The sequence below is a fragment of the Macaca nemestrina genome, chromosome 4 (genome assembly GCF_043159975.1).
Source record: "Macaca nemestrina isolate mMacNem1 chromosome 4, mMacNem.hap1, whole genome shotgun sequence".
NCBI lineage: Eukaryota > Metazoa > Chordata > Mammalia > Primates > Cercopithecidae > Macaca > Macaca nemestrina.
In genome coordinates, this window is record NC_092128.1 from 163,962,931 (window position 1) to 163,979,932 (window position 17,002).

A 17,002-nucleotide genomic window follows, 5' to 3' on the forward strand; every position below is an offset into this window, starting at 1 on the left:
GGCTTTGAATGCAGCCCAACACAAATTCATACACTTTCTTAAAACGTTATGAGATTTTTTTTTTTCTTTGCAATTTTTTTTTAACTCATCAGCTATTATTAGTGTTAGTGTATTTTATGTGTGGCCCAAGACAATTCTTCTGATGTGGCTCAGGGAAGCCAAAAGCTTAGACACCCCTGGACTTGAAAGCCACCAAGGTTGTGATAATTTGCTTCAGCAGCAAATAGAAAACTAATACAAAAGCCAATTGGCTAAAGTAGACCTTACATTGTTTCTACTCAATTTAAAACATTTACAGTCAATGAGAATGTTTTAGTCAACCATGGGCTGTGTATATGATGGTAATCTCATAAAACTAGAATGGAATGAAATTTTCCTATCACCTAGAGACATTGTAGACTTTATTACATCATAGTGAAAGCACATTATTCATGTGTTTGTGATGATGATGATGTAAACAAAGCTACTGTGTTGCCAGTCAATAAAAGCATAGCACATACCTTTATGTATACTGCATAGTACTTGATAATGATGATTAGTGTCTTTGTTATAGGTTTTGATATTTACTACACTATAATTTTGTCATTATTTTGGAGTGTACCTTTTCTACTTGTTAAAAAAAGTTGACTGTAAAACAGCCTCATGCTGGTCTTTCAGGAAGTATTTCAGACGGCCGTTACCATAGGAGATGAAAGCTCTATGCTTGTTATTGCCATCGAAGACTTTCCAATGGGACATGGTGTGGAGGTAAAAGACAGTGATATTGATAATTCTGATCCTAGGCTAATGTGTGTATTTGCATCACAGTTTTTAACAAAAAGGATTAAACAGTTAAACCTGAAGAACTTTAAAAGTAGGAAAAAAAACGTATAGAATAAGGTTGTGAAGAAAGAAAATATTTATGTACAGCTGTGCAATGTGTTTGGGTTTCAAGCTATTACAAAAGTCAAAAAGTTAAAAAAGAACTTTATAAAGTAAAAAAGTTATAGTAAGGTAATTTATAATTAAAAATTAAAATATTTTTTATAAAGTGATGTAGTGTAAGTGTGCAGTGTACATAAATTCTACAGTAGTGTATAGTAATGTTCTAGGCCTTCACGTGCACTCACCACTCATTCATTCAGTCACTCTCAGCAACTTCTAGTCCTGCAAGTTCTATTCATGGTAAATGTCATATACAGGTGTATCATTTTTTTCTTAGTTTTTGTAGTGTGTTTTACTGTACCTGTTCCATGTTAAAGATACAAATACTTATAATTGTGTTATGATTGCCTATAGTATTCAGTACAGTAATATGCTATAAAAGTGTTTAGTCTAGGGGAAATAGGCTATACTATATAGCCTAGGTTTGTAGTATGCTATAGCATCTAGGTCTGTGTAAGCAAATTCTATGATGTCACACAATGATAAAATTACCTAAGGACACATTTTCCAGAAGTTATCTCCATCATTAAGCAATTCGTGAGTGTATTTAGTTCAGTCCCTTCAATGAACTATTCATCTTATTTCATCACTTTCATGTATTCTACTCTACCTCCTAAATCTATTTCCATTCCAATAATTCTTCAAAATGATCCTCTTATGTATTTCATAATTTAATGTGCCCATGAATCACCTTCTTATTATGTTAGAATGTAAATTCTGATTCAAACTGGGGTGGGGCCTTAGATTCTGCATGTTTTATAAACTACTGGGGCACAAAGCATACTTTGCTATACTGAGCTGATAAGATTGCCACAGGTGGCACTAAAGGTGTAACTTGTTTTATTACACCTTGCTAATATTGCTCTTGACCGATATTTCATATTTTACAAATTGAACTTTTGTGGCAACCCTGCCTAGAGTAAGTCTGTCATTGTTATTTTTCCAGGATCATGTACTCACTTCATGTCTCTGTGTCATGTTTCAGTAGTTCTTACGATACTGCAAACTCTCTCACTCATATGTCTGTTATGATGGTCTGTGATCAGTGATCTTTGTTTTTTTTTTTTGTTTTTTTTTTTTTTTGCGTAGACAAAACATTTTATTCTGAACAACTGTTTACTTTTTCTTTTTTTTTTTAAATTTATTTATTATTATTATACTTTAAGTTGTAGGGTACATGTGCATAACGTGCAGGTTTGTTACATATGTATACTTGTGCCATGTTGGTGTGCTGCACCCATCAACTTGTCATTTACATCAGGTATAACTCCCAATGCAATCCCTCCCTCCTCCCCCCTCCCCATGACAGGCCCCGGTGTGTGATGTTCCCCTTCCTGAGTCCAAGTGATCTCATTGTTCAGTTCCCACCTATGAGTGAGAACATGCGGTGTTTGGTTTTCTGTTCTTGTGATAGATTGCTAAGAATGATGGTTTCCAGCTGCATCCATGTCCCTACAAAGGACACAAACTCATCCTTTTTGATGGCTGCATAGTATTCCATGGTGTATATGTGCCACATTTTCTTAATCCAATCTGTCACTGATGGACATTTGGGTTGATTCCAAGTCTTTGCTATTGTGAATAGTGCTGCAATAAACATACGAGTGCATGTGTCTTTATAGCAGCATAATTTATAATCCTTTGGGTATATACCCAGTAATGGGATGGCTGGGTCATATGGTACATCTAGTTCTAGATCCTTGAGGAATCGCCATACTGTTTTCCATAATGGTTGAACTAGTTTACAATCTTTGAAGATAAAATTGTAATTGTTTTGGGGTACCACGAACTGCACTCATATGAGATGATGAATTCTTCAGTAACTGCTGTGCGTTCCTACTGCTTCATTCATTGGCCATTCGCTCGTTTTTCTCCCTCTCCTCTGGTCTCCCTATTCTCCAACACCTAATAATATTGAAATTTGGTCAGTTACCACCCCTACAATGGCCTCTAAGTGTTCAAGTGAAGGAAAGAGTTAAACAGGTCTCTCAATTTAAAACAAAACATAGAAGTGATTCACCAAATTTTCCAGGAAGTCATGTGAAAAGATAGGCTGAAAGCTATCCTCTCGTTTCAAAAAGCCACATTATTGGAGGCATTTAAAAGTGCTCCTCCATTAAACACTTAGGTGAAAAGCAGGAAAGACAGCTTTATTGCTAACACAGAGAAAGTTTTATTAGTCTAGCTAGAAGATCAAACCAGTGGTAATATTCCTTTAAACCATTGCCTAATCCAGAGCAATACCCTAATATTATTCAATTCTGCAAAGGCTGTGGGAGCTAGAGAAGAAAAAAATTTGAAACTAGCAGAGATTGGCACATGAAATTTAAAAAAAGAAGCCATCTTCATAAAAGTGTTAGGTGAAATTGGAAGTAGTGATGGAGAAGCTGCAGCAAGTTATCCAGTAGATCCAGATAAGATCATTGATGAAGATGGCTACAGTAAACAACACATTCTCAATGTAGGTGAAATAACATTCTATTGGAAGGAGATACCATCTATATGACTTGCATAGCTACAGAGAAGTCAATGTCTGGCTTCAAAGCTTCAAAGTACAGATGTTGCTCTTGGTGTGGGGCAGGAGGTGCTAATGCAGCTGGTGACTAATTTGAAACCAGTGCTTATTTACCATTTTGAAAGTCTAATGCCCTTAAGAACTATGCTAAATCTCCTCTGCCTGTGCATATAAATGGACCAACAAAACCTAGATGACAGCACATAGCTTTATAGCATGATGGACTGAATATTTTAAGCCTACAGTTGAGACCTACTACACAAGAAAAAAGATTCCTTTCAAATATTACTGATTATTAGTTGACAGTGAATCTTGTCACCCAAGAGTTCTGATGTAGATGTACAAGCAGATAAATGTTTTCATGCCTGCTAACACAATATGCATTCTACAGTTCATGGATCAAGCAGTAATCTCAACTTTCAAGTATTTTTAAAGCAATACATTTCATAAGGCTATAGCTAATGATTCCTCTGTTGGATCTGGGCAAAGTAAATTAAAAACTTTCTGGAAAGGATTCACCACTCTGCATGCCATTAAGAATATTTGTAATTAATGGGAAGAAGTCAAAATGTCAACAGTAACAGGAGTTTGGAATAAGTTGGTTCCATCCTTCATGGATGACTTGAGGGGTTCCAAATGTCAGTCAGAATGTAACTTCAGATGTGGTGGAAATAAAAAGAGAACTAGAGTAAAAGTGGAGCATGAAGATTTGACTAAATTGCTGCAATCTTATGACAAAACTTTAACAAACAAGGAGTTTCTTCCTATGGATGAGCAAAGAAAGTCGTTTCTTCAGATGGAATCTACACCTAGTCAAGACGCTATGAACATTGTTGAAATGTAGCAGAGGATTTAGAATATTGCTTACAGTTGATAAAGCAGCAGCAAGTTTTGAGAGGATTGACTCTCATTTTCAAAGAAGTTCTACTGTGGATAAAATGCTATAAAAAAATTGAATCCTACAAAGAATTTTTTTTTGTGAAACAAAGAGTCAATGGATGCACCAATCTTTACTGTTGTCTTATTTTAATAAATTGGCACAACCACCTCAATCTTCAGTAACCACTGCCTGATCAGTCAGCAGCCATGAACGTTGAAGCAAAACCCTTCACCAGTAAAAAGAATATGACTTGTTGAGGTTTAATGATTGTGTTAGCATTTTATAACAACAAAATATGTTTTAATTCAAGTATGTACCTTTTTACTTTAGACAAAATGCTATTGTCCACTTAATAGATCAATGTATAGTATCAGCATAACTTTTATTTGAACGGGGAAACCAAAAATTTGTGTGACTCACAGTTTTGTGATACATACTTTATTGCCGAGGTCTAAAACCTAACCTGCAATGTCTCTGACATATGCCTGTGCCTTTAATGTGCCAACCGGTTGTTACAGAAGTATCTCTATATATGTTAAGAAGTGGTTAATAATATATGTGTATATAATTTTATTAACCACTTATTAAAACTACATTATATACATATAACTATATATCAAATATATTTGTTACATATATTAACAACAACTCATTCTTGGAAAATTATTATGTAAACTAGAGACTCTTAAATTTCTAACTTCCATATTGAGAAAATAATAATTGAGAACTTAAGTAACATTATCAGGATTAGATTTGCTTGTGATAATCTCCAAAACATTGTTCCTCAAAGTACCCACAGTACTATGAAAAAATGCTTGGGTACTTTCCTGTCTTGTTTACAAAGCAGACCTCTTGTTAATTAGTGGTTAGTCTCTAGGAAAATGTACTGAGACATGAAAATTTCTTCTGTGTTGTACCTTTTTAATTTTATGAGTTCTCCAGTATTCAATACCAATTAAAAACCAAATGAATCTGTCTGATAGTCTGACTTAGTGCAAAGATCATCACTTCCTTTTGAAATTCAAAATTCAGTCTTTACACATAGTCATTATCCCCAAGGAGAGGTACAGTTAGATGGTGGTTTAAGAAATAACTTTCTGGTAATTTCAAGAGATGATTTAAATAAAGCAGTGCACACCACTCAGTTTATGCTCTCCGTCACTCATCCTCCTTCCAGGTAACTCACATGATTTTGCTTGAGTCTCAACCCAAGATTTTCACTATTTTCAATCATAAAGGGGCTTTTAAAAAGCAGTATTTATGATAGAATGATTTATATTCCTTTGGTTCTGTACCCATTAATGGGATTGCTGAGTTGAGTGGTAGTTCTGTTTTAAGTTCTTTGCGAATTCTCCAAACTGTTCTCCAGTTGGTTGAACTCATTTACATTCCCACCAGCAGTATGTAAGTGTTCCCTTTTGTCTGAAACCTCGCCAGAATCTGGACACCAAATCCTGGTGACACGCAATTTAATCATGTAACATGCACATGCACCCCCTGAACCTAAAATAAAAGTTGGAAGAAAGTAACTACATAAAAAGCAGGATTCAAGTCTCATTCCAGACCCTAACGCAGAATCCCTCGTGGTAGACCTGAAGCATTATTTTTGTTTGTTTGTTTTTAAAAGCTCTCCAGATGATTCTGTTAGTCGGTCAACTCAGGGTTGAGGTTCGTTGGTCTGTAACGTCACTGCCTGATACAGTAACCACTCGCCAAATGTTAACATGGAACACTGGATGTTTTCAGAGTTTGAATTGAGATGTTCTATACATGCAAAAGTGCACCCAATTTTGAAGATTAATGTGAAAAATGAATGTGAAATATCTCATTTTAATTTTGATCATCTGTTGACATACTAATAAGTTGTATATACTTGGTTAAATAAAATACTTTGTTTAATTTCTCTTATTTATTTTTATTTTATTCATGTAGCTACTAGGCATTTTAAAATTATGTATGTAGTTCACACTTACGGCTTGTCTGAGATTTCTATCCAGGACTGTTCTGGAAAGGCATATACTTGTCTATTTCATTAACTCACAGAGCACCTCTTTCTTCTGCTGTTATTTTACTTCTCCTTTTAACACACTTCAATGTGCTGGATGCTCAAGTCATCCTCCTGCTACTTTAGTGAATAGTTTTACATTGGGTGAACCAAATCAGCTAACAAAGACATCTCCAGAGCATTCTTTATAGAAATTATCTTCTTCTTATTTCTGAAGTAATAGGTGAGCTCTGAAAATGATAATGTCATTATTTATTTCATTGTTCATGGTCATTAGAGTTTCACTACATAAGGAAGCATGATACACATCAATACTCTAAAAGAAATTCTTGCAGGAGAAATCCTCCTTCCAAAAATAATAATTGAAGAAATAGATTTGTAAGTACTGGTGAAGGAAAAGTAGAAACATGTAACCTCCTTTATTTTGGAAATTGTTCGTAGCTTCATGTGCGTGAGAGGAATATGGCAATCTGTGATTATTTACATAGTAACTATTTGTTTTTCCATTCTCTTCTTCATCTGCCTTTTGATTTCTTCTACATCTTTAACTTTATTCATATTATAGAGAATGGGGGAATGTAAAGCTTTCAAAACTGTATTTTATCTAGTGAGCTGGACAAATTATTTTACCCTTTTTACGGTACATAGGAAGGGATTTCCCCCTGAGCCAGTTCACTTTCACTGTATGAGAAAATCTAAAGGAAAACATTATAAACTCTTGAATTCTGTTTTTCATTCATTTTCTGGACTCTTTCTTTGGAACATACTGTTTTACTGATCCACATGAACTCTGGCTTTTATTAGTAGTATCTATATGTGTCATTACTTTTAATATTCCTTTTAAAAAAACAATAATTTTATAATGAATCCATAAAATCTTGAAGGTTTAATTTTCATATTTTTATGAAAAACCAAAATTATGTACATTCTGGGAGAGTCTGTGTGTGTGTATATATATGCGCGCACACACACATATATCATGGTTCTCCAGAGAAACAGAACCAATAGCAAGTGTGTGTGTACACACACTTACATATATAGACACTTATATATACATGTATACACCCATACCTACACACACACACACCACACACACACATAGAGAGATTTTAAGGAATTTATATTAAGGATATATATCTATGTGTGTGTGTGTATATATAGATAGATAGATACACATATATAAATATGCATATATATATATATGAATATATGTACCAGGTCTCACAGCCACATGAGTTAATTCCTTTTTATATATAATATATAATATGTAAAATAAATGTATAAAGAAAATATATAAATATAAAATAAAAATTATATATTTATATAATATATAAATTATATATACTTCTACATATTAAAATATGTAAAGGAATTAACTCATGTGGCTGTGAGAGCTGGCAGTTGTGAAATCTGTATGGTTGTCTGTCAGTTGGAAACTCAGACAAGGTTTTCATGTTACAGTCTTGAGACAAAAAACCTCAGTTTTGCTCTTAAGACCTGCAATTGATTAGATAGCTCCCACTCACATTATCGAGAGTAATTTCTTTTACCTAAAGTTGAATGTAAATGTTAATAACATATGCAAATGGCATATCTTCACAGCAACATTTAGACTTGCTTTTGATTAAACAATTGATACCATAGCCTAGCCAAATGGATACATAAAATTAAGCATACGATTGTATTCATATATATTTATATGAATGACTTTATTCAGTGTGAACAATTTATAATACAGTTACTATATTCTGAAGTGATTAAGAGCCTCACAAGATGAAGTGAGTAGTTATCTTAATTTTTCATGAAAATCTCATATATATGTGTGTATACACACACACACACACACATATATGTTTGGAGAGAGACGGATGAAGTCTTTAAGAAGCCAGTGGAGTACTAAATCCATCCCTCCAAGGGATGCATACATAATTCAACGCTCCCATTCTCTTAAGTTATGGAACTTCTATGGTAATGCAATTAAAATCAATTCTATTTTTTAATGTATTTTAGTAAGCTTTTTAATAGTATAATACTGTTGGAAGTAGGCTCATTAACTAGAATGCAAAAATTTGTGCCATTTACAATTTTTTAAAAAATATGTCCAATTTGGAAGTGCAAATTTAATATACCTGTATAATTGTTGGTAAAAGCACATGTTTTTGGAATGTATCAGTTAAGATGCGTAGAATACAGACAAGTGCTAAAGGAGATGTTATTTTGAAATACTCTATAGTTACAGAAAGTAAATATAATCCAGATGGATCTACCCTACCACCTTGGGAGAAAGTACATAGTATGAATTAAGTTCATTTAGTTTAAAAGTTCTAAATTTTCATGAATTATCTCTTCATAGAAACATCAGGATTACATTATGTAGTATACATTGAACTATGGAATAGTTATGTATTTTTGATACAGTCTTACTATAATGAAATGTCAATTAATTTATGTATTTGATCTCCTATCAATATATTTACTATCTTTGGTTTCCAGCTTTGTATTGATCCCCTCTATACTTGGCTATTTCTATTCATTTTGACATGTTTCTTCAGTGTCACTCACGTTTTAATCCTTTGCCTTTACTGAAGTTAGATTTTGTAGCTACGAGCAAGTTAATAAATAGATCTGAACACATGTAATTGTATTCACTAAAACATTAAATTTCCTTATATCTTGGTAATGCCTGTTAAAACACATCATAAAATCTTTTTCATTAATTTCAATTGCACAAAAACTAATTGAGTGAATGCAGTGGAATGAAAATATAATGTACTAATTGGTATGCAAATCATTAGTAAGATGAACCTGAAAGACTTAAAAATGGAATCGCTTCACAATTTCTATTAAAGGAAAACTGTATATTATACACATTTAGGCAGAATCCCATGTATTTTCTATATCTTCATGAAAAAAATGAGAAAAACTGTAGGGAGGAGAACATCACACACCGGGGCCTGTTGGGGGCTGGGGGGTCTAGGGGAGGGATAACATTAGGAGAAATACCTAATGTAGGTGACGGGTTAACACCATGGCACGTGTATATCTATGTAACAAAACTGCACATTCTGTACTTGTACCCTAGAACTTAAAGCATAATAAAAAGTAACAATTTAAAAAATTATGAACACTCTAAATATCCCTTCCCTGTCCCTTTTTACTGAAATTTATTGACATTTAGCAATCAGGTTTTTTTTTTTTCCATTAATTAAGGAGGTGTGATGCCATGAAGCAGGGAAAAAACAAAATTCCCTGGTAAATGTGGATTTGAGTCCCTCTTCTGGTAGTGACTAACTGTGAGGTCACAGGCAGCTAACTTAACTCTTTGTCAGACTCTAAGAAAGATAATCTTATAAAAATGAGGAAAATAACATTTTCCGTCTAGCTGTAAAACAATGTATAATTCTTTGCATACAATAAATATTCAATAAATGGAAGCTATACTAACAGATATATAAATGACACACTTACATTGTTGATGTTGCCTGAATACATAAATGCATAGAATATAGTTTATGCCCTGGCATACAAAATTATATATCGTATTATCCCTTCTGCTTAGTGCTTTACATGTTATATTAATGCCCATAAAAACTTTGATGAGGAAGGATGATTACCCTCAATATTGATAAAGTAACTGGTGTTCACAAATGCCAAGAAACTCTAATCCTTTCTAACGGAAGTCAGGATTCACATGTGAGACTGTCTATGTCTGTTCCTCTGCAGTGTGACATCTGCTTCTTCCAAACTACTGAAATTATTCATTTAAATTTTATCAGTGTCTGAAAGATCACCAAATCTAATGCTTTTGTTTCTGGTTTTGGTTTTGTTCTGTTTTGTTTTAAATTGTCTGGGTGGGGTGGCCCACACCTGTAATCCCAAATATTTGGGATGCTGAGGCGAGAGGATCACTCGAAGCCAGGAGTTTAAGACCAGCCTGGGAAACATAGTGACATCCCATCTCTTAAAAAAAAAACAAAAACAAAACAAAACAAAAACAAACAAACAAAATATATATATATATGTATATAAGCATTGTGGTGCATGCTAGTAGTTGGGAGGCTGAGGTGGGAGGATCACTTGAGCCTAGGAGTTGGATGCTACAGTGAGCTATGATGGTGCCACTGCACTCCAGCTTCAGTGATAGAGACCCTGCCTCAAAAAAATAAATTAAAAATTAAAAAGTAAACTAAATAAGAAATTGTATTTTATCTCAGGAGGCATTATATATGACTTTTATATATGAATATATATGATATATATATGACCTTTATATGTGAATATATATATATATGTATTCAATTTATTTGAGAATACCTCTGCAACCTATATTCCTAATTTATCATAACATGTACCTCTCCTGTAGAGGAGCAGAACTGTTTGTTGTTTATCCAGAATAGTTTGCCCAAAACCTGATTTGCTTATTTTGAATAGTAGACTTTAAAAAAAAAGTTACTGTTTCTGAAATTAAAAGTGCTCTGTAAGCACTTTTCTCTCTCCCCCTTTCTCTCTCTCTCTCTCTCTTTTTTTTTTTTTTAACATTATGGTATTTGACATGCCCTTGGACTTCCTCCTCTTTCCCTGAAGTCAGATCAGTTTGTTGTGATAATGCATGCTGTGGTAAAAAGAATGAATTACGGAAACAGATCTGTATTAGAATCTATGATCTTGAGCAAGACACATACTTCTGAAACTTGTTTTCTCATCAGTAGATAACAATGATGCTTATCTTGCAGGGATAGTATAAAGCTTAAATGGAAAACATTTGTCAAGCATCTAACATAATTCACATCACGACATATCATATCACTTCAAAATTTGGTTACACCACATTACATACTTATTTCTGAGATTGTGGCCACAAGGTATATGGGTTTTCTAAAGTTCTGCCATGGAACCTTTTTCACCCTATGTATTTTATTTCTGTGGAAAATTTCATCCACACTCATGTTTATAAATATTATTTTATTATTAGGCTATCCATAATTATTCTGCTTTTTTGATCCAGATACATCTTTCTCTTCCTCACTGCCTGCTTAGTCTGTGTTCTGTTTCCTCTATTTTATGTCTATTCTCTACCGTTTTCTCAAAATATCCTCTTAATGTATATATTTTACCTTAACAGAGTCTAAAATTATCAATGAATATTCTTGCTACACGAAAGACTAAAAGTCAGATAAATGACTTTTATATATGAATATATGATATGTATGACCTTTATATATGAATATATATATTTTTTCAATTTATTTGAGAATACTTTTGCAACCTATATTCCTAATTTATCATAACATGTACCTAACCTGTAGAGGAGCAGAACTGTTTGTTGTCTATCCAAAATATTTTGCCCATAACCTGATTTGCTTATTTTAAATAGCAGACTTTAAAAAAACAGTCTACTGTTTCTGAAATTAAACCCATTATTCAAAGACGAATTCTGATTTTACCCTATAACTAAAGTTATTAAAGCTCCTTCTAAAGAGAATGGTGTCTTCCCTTATACACGTTTGCTTCTTAAATACTCTGTTGATTACTTGTGTGGATTATTATTATCATTTTCCTTTTGTTTTTATGCAACACACATATATGCATAATCATTTAGCACTCTTAGTCCTCATACTATTTACTAAACTACCTTATTGTCAGATTGTGTTGAATCACCTTTACATAATTTCTTACATGATTTTTCATTCCATAAATATAAAATTTAATTAGGAAATTCCTAGAATCACAAAAATATCCATGCAATAACAACAGATTCAATAGCATTTAGTATTTTTAAGAAATTTACTCTTATTTTTCAGATGTTTTCATTTTGTGTCTGTGAGAACCATTATACATAATCAATACTATGCTTTAAAACTCGTTACTATCTAGTTATATTCTCTATAATAAAGTATTTCTTTTCCGGTGTGTCACAAAGCTCATGATTTCAGGTTATATAAAGGAAATGGTGAATAAATTGCAAGGAAAATATTACCCTTCTTTCTTTCAAGCTAAATATGCGTATTTCCATTCAGTAGTCGCCAACATAGAGAGTGCCAGTATTAGATTTTTGTGAGCCATGCAGTGCCCTGAAGAATTTATAAAACAGGGAAACATAAAGTTTGAGTGAGTGCACCATGCTATGTTATGTGATATATAGCAGAGTTTGTCAGTACTGTGGAAGCAGCTTGCTCTGAAAGTTCTTTTCCAACTAGGGTTTGATTGAAGTACACGACTGAAAGAGAAAACAGTTATATTAATAAAATTCAGAAGTCAATGCTTTATCTCAAAACATTGCCGAACTGCATACAATATAAACAGAGATAAAGTGACATGCCTAAGACGAATAAAACATCATCTAAAAACAGAAAATAAAGCAGAAAATGCATTTGCAATCATCACATTTCAAACACAATTGGAGAGGCCTGAAAGATAGTCCATATGAAAGAGAAAGCAGTCACGGAACACAGTGCAGGACAAAGTGGGCAGTGGGAGGCCCAGGGCTCTCTGGAACATTTATTATCATTGTAGAGCTCAGAAAGTATTTTTCTTAGGAAGCCACTGACACTCGGTTTTCAATCCAGCCATAGAAATGTGCAGCAATTTGACAGTCAGCACAGAATGTTAAAGACAAAATTTTCCCCCATGGGTGTTATCAAATACTACAAAGTCTTTAAGACTTGAAAGTTTTTCACATTTCCACGCTTCTGTGAATAAGAAAGAAATTTCTCCAAGAAAGAAAAGCAATTTTGGCTGGGCGCGGTGGCTCACGCCTGTAATCCCAGCACTTTGGGAGGCCGAGGCGGGCGGATCACAAGGTCAGGAGATCGAGACCACAATGAAACCCCGTCTCTACTAAAAATACAAAAAAATTAGCCGGGCGCGGTGGCGGGCGCCTGTAGTCCCAGCTACTCAGGAGGCTGAGGCAGGAGAATGGCATGAACCCGGGAGGCGGAGCTTGGAGTGAGCCGAGATCACCCCACTGCACTCCAACCTGGGGGACAGAGCGAGACTCCGTCTCAAAAAAAAAAAAAAAAAAAAAAAAAGAAAAGCAATTTTGTTTGCTGTAAGAGTTAGCGAATGGCCCTCCATTGTGCTTCAGATGTTACTGTATTTCCACTGTGCATAAGATGTCTTTGTTTTGTCCTAAATATACGGAATATTTAAAGATAATCCAGGTAGAATATAAGCAACGATGTAGGTGCTATTCTTTTATCTATAGTTTGTACTTTCAAATAGCTGTACTTCACCAATGAATTGTTTCAAATAATTTTTTGTATGAAATACTTGTAATCATTGCAGAAGCACATATAAATATACATTAAATATGTTTTTAGAGGTAATATAAAACTTTACCTCTAAATTTCACACAAAAGTTCTCATTTTATATTGTGTACATTCATTGAATCCTAAATAAAATTAATATAAAGAGGATATTATCTATACAGTGGAAATATTTACTAAAGTTTTGTTTGTAATATATAATTAGCAGACAAAGACTGAACCTGAACAGATGCCCTTATCTTGGGAAGCCTATTGTAAAATTAGTAGATTTTAATGTTATATGTAGAACCATTGTCCATAGCATTCCTCTTAGCAATTGCAAAACCATTAAAACCAGTGATGAAATAGAAAAGATCGTTGCATATTACCTTAAAAATTATCAACTATACAAGAAAAATAAGAACTCTGCTTCATTATATGTTAGAATGGCATGTATGAAATGTTGGCTCCTTTCCAAATCATACAAAATAATTTACAGTTTCTGGAGAGGACTTAGAATTACCCCCATAAAAGATGTGGAATCAACCCAAATGCCCATCAACAATAGACTGAAGAAAACGTGGTACATATAAACCGTAGAATACTATGCAACTATGAAAAGGAATGCGTTCATGTCCTTTGCAGGGACATGGATGAAGCTGGAAACCATTATCCTCGGCAAACTAACACAGGAACCGAAAGCCAAACAACACATGTTCTCACTTAAAAGTGGGAGCTGAACAATGAGAACACATTGACACAGGACAGGGAACAACACACTCTGGGGCTTGTCAGGAGGTCAGGGAGAAAGAGTATTAGGAAAGATAGCAAAATCAAATACATGCTGGGCTTAATACCCAGGTAATGGGTTGATAGGTGCAGCAAACCACCATGGCACATGTTTATCCATGTAACAAACCTGCACGTCCTGCACATGTACCCCAGATCTAAAAAAATACAAAAACAAACAAACAAAAAATCAAGTACCCAACATATATTGTTTATTTTGAAGATGATGAAATTTACATATCAGGCAGTTTGTAGAATTTCTCCAAGCTCACATCATGAATTAATGTCATACTTATATCTCAGTGTGTTAATTAAATGGTGCTAAATAACTTATTACAGGGGTCAGAACATGTAAGCATATTTTATCACTAGTACTAGATATGAACCTGTTTATTTTATTTAAATTTCAGTTTTTTATTCTATTTAATATCTTAATCTTTACTCATAAATTTCACCTAAAATTAAAGTTGTAAAATATGCAGCAAATTAAAATTAAATTGAATTTCCAGAAATCACAGCATGTAGTAATACTCCAAAATTGATTTGGAATGAGGCCAACACACCAAAGAATTAATGAACATACTTGTCTATTATCATACATAGTAATATCTAAATTGTTCTACCGAAAAGAAACCTGCGTTTGTATGTTTATCACAGCACTACTCACAATAGCAAAGACATGGGATCAGCCTAGGTGGCTATCGATAGTGGTGGTACAAACACACCATGGAATAGTAGGCCGCCATTAAAAGAATGAAATCATGTCCTTTGTGGCAACGTGGATGCAGCTGGAGGCCATTTTCGTAAGCAAATTAACGCAGAAACAGAAAACCAAATGCTGCATGTTCTCACTCATAAGTAAGATATAAACAGCACACACAGACACAAAGACGGGAACAGTAGACACAGGGGATTTCAAAAGCGGGGAGGGAAGAAGGGAGGCAAAGGATGAAAAACTACCTATCGGGTGCTATGTGCAGTACTGGGACGACAGGATTATTAGAAGCACAAACCTCAGCATCCTACAAAATGCCCACATAACAAACCTGCCCCAAATTCAAAATTAAAATAAAAAAATAAAATACTTTAGTTTTGGATTTCAGAATAGGCAACATAAAGGGAAACAGAAACAAATGTATGTGAGCTACGTTAATACTGATTACCTCAGATTTAATTTTGAGTAAACACAACTTAGAATAACACTTCGAAATCCCTGATAGAGTTTTCACTGCAAAGACTAAAGGAGAAGATAGTATTTGAATTTTAGCAAGGCAGTTTGGTTGAACTAAATGCTACAATGCCTATTCTGTTTATTTCAGAACTAAAAATATATAAAATACTACTAAACCTTAAAAGTAACAAGAAAGCCAAATGCCCTGATGAGGTCACAGTCGATTTGCCTTGAACCATCTGAAGATGTCTGTATCTGTGATTGTTACTCACAAAGGACAGCCTGCTTACAGTCAAAGGCTATATTAGTAGTGAAGAGTAACAAACAGTAGAGCTTTTGGAATTCTGCGCAATATAGTTGAATCACTTTAGAAACAGAGCTCTTACAATTCACACACTGTCCGTCTTCACCTAGGAACAACACAAGGGTACTTTAACATTAGAATGCGTATTAATACACTTGATCACCTTAATAGATCAAAGAAGGAAAAATATGCATGTGATTATCGAAGTTGATGGAAGAAGAGAAAGAATTTAAAACTCATGTATAAAAAGAACTATTAGCAAGTTGGGAATAATAAATAATCTTACTCTGATAAATTCTAGGAAGAGCCTATGGCACATATAATTAATGGAGAAATTTAGTTCACATCATCTTTGAAGTAAGACATAAGACAGTGTTACTGCAAACAAGTACTCTGTTGAACATAGATGTAAAGATATTAATAAGTGCCATAGTGAAATAATAATAAGTAAATAAATAATTTAAAAGGACTGGAAAAGAAAAATAATGCTATCATTGCAGATTATATAACTGATGACAGTAAATTAAGAGAATCTACAGGCAAACTATTAAGGTCCATTAAAATGTTCACCTAGATCGCTGAATCTACATCTCATATAAAGAAGAGATAGTTACTATAAAAACATAAAAGAAGATATTTAAGTTCAAATAAAAAGATACTGTTTAGAGTTGTAAATATAAGTCATGTAGAAGTAAAGTTAAAAATAATGTACAAGTGCTTTGTAGAGATATAGAAAAAATAGTCAAAACCCCAAGGATCTAAATAATAACAAGATATATTTATTGTTAGAAAGATGAAACATAATGGTGAATAATTTAATAAAATAATATGCAAATCCAATGCAGTTCCGAACAGCATTTCATAGTTTTTCATAGAACACAAGCTTCTGAATCGAAAATGAATTTGGAAATGTAAATGTTGATGAATAGCAAAGATTATTTTGAAGAATAAAACAAGGTGGTTTATTTCTCTAGCAGATATGTCTAAATAAAAGATGTATTAATTTGTTGTTGGCATTTTAAATTGTGGAGAAATCATTCAATTAATAATTTGTAGAAAATTGGCTATCTGAATGGAAAAAATTGAGTTATATCCCCATCTCATCCTACAAATTAGAAAAGAAGTCTTTCCAAATTAAAGAGCTTTTGTGAGTAGCACAATTTTAAAAC

The 17,002-nt window shown here is 33.5% G+C and overlaps 1 protein-coding gene across 4 annotated transcripts in view; it reads left to right on the top strand.

The window, feature by feature from the left end:
* Positions 1–17,002, top strand: part of LOC105498550 (neural cell adhesion molecule 2) — a 569,177-nt gene that overhangs the window by 234,793 nt on the left and 317,382 nt on the right. The window contains exon 1 of one of the 4 annotated variants that reach the window (XM_071095513.1): positions 729–747. The exons of the other annotated variants lie outside the window; for them this stretch is intronic. The gene's annotated coding sequence lies outside the window, so the exon portion shown is untranslated. Of the gene's footprint in view, positions 1–728; positions 748–17,002 lie in introns of those variants that run through there. 4 annotated transcript variants of the gene reach the window in all.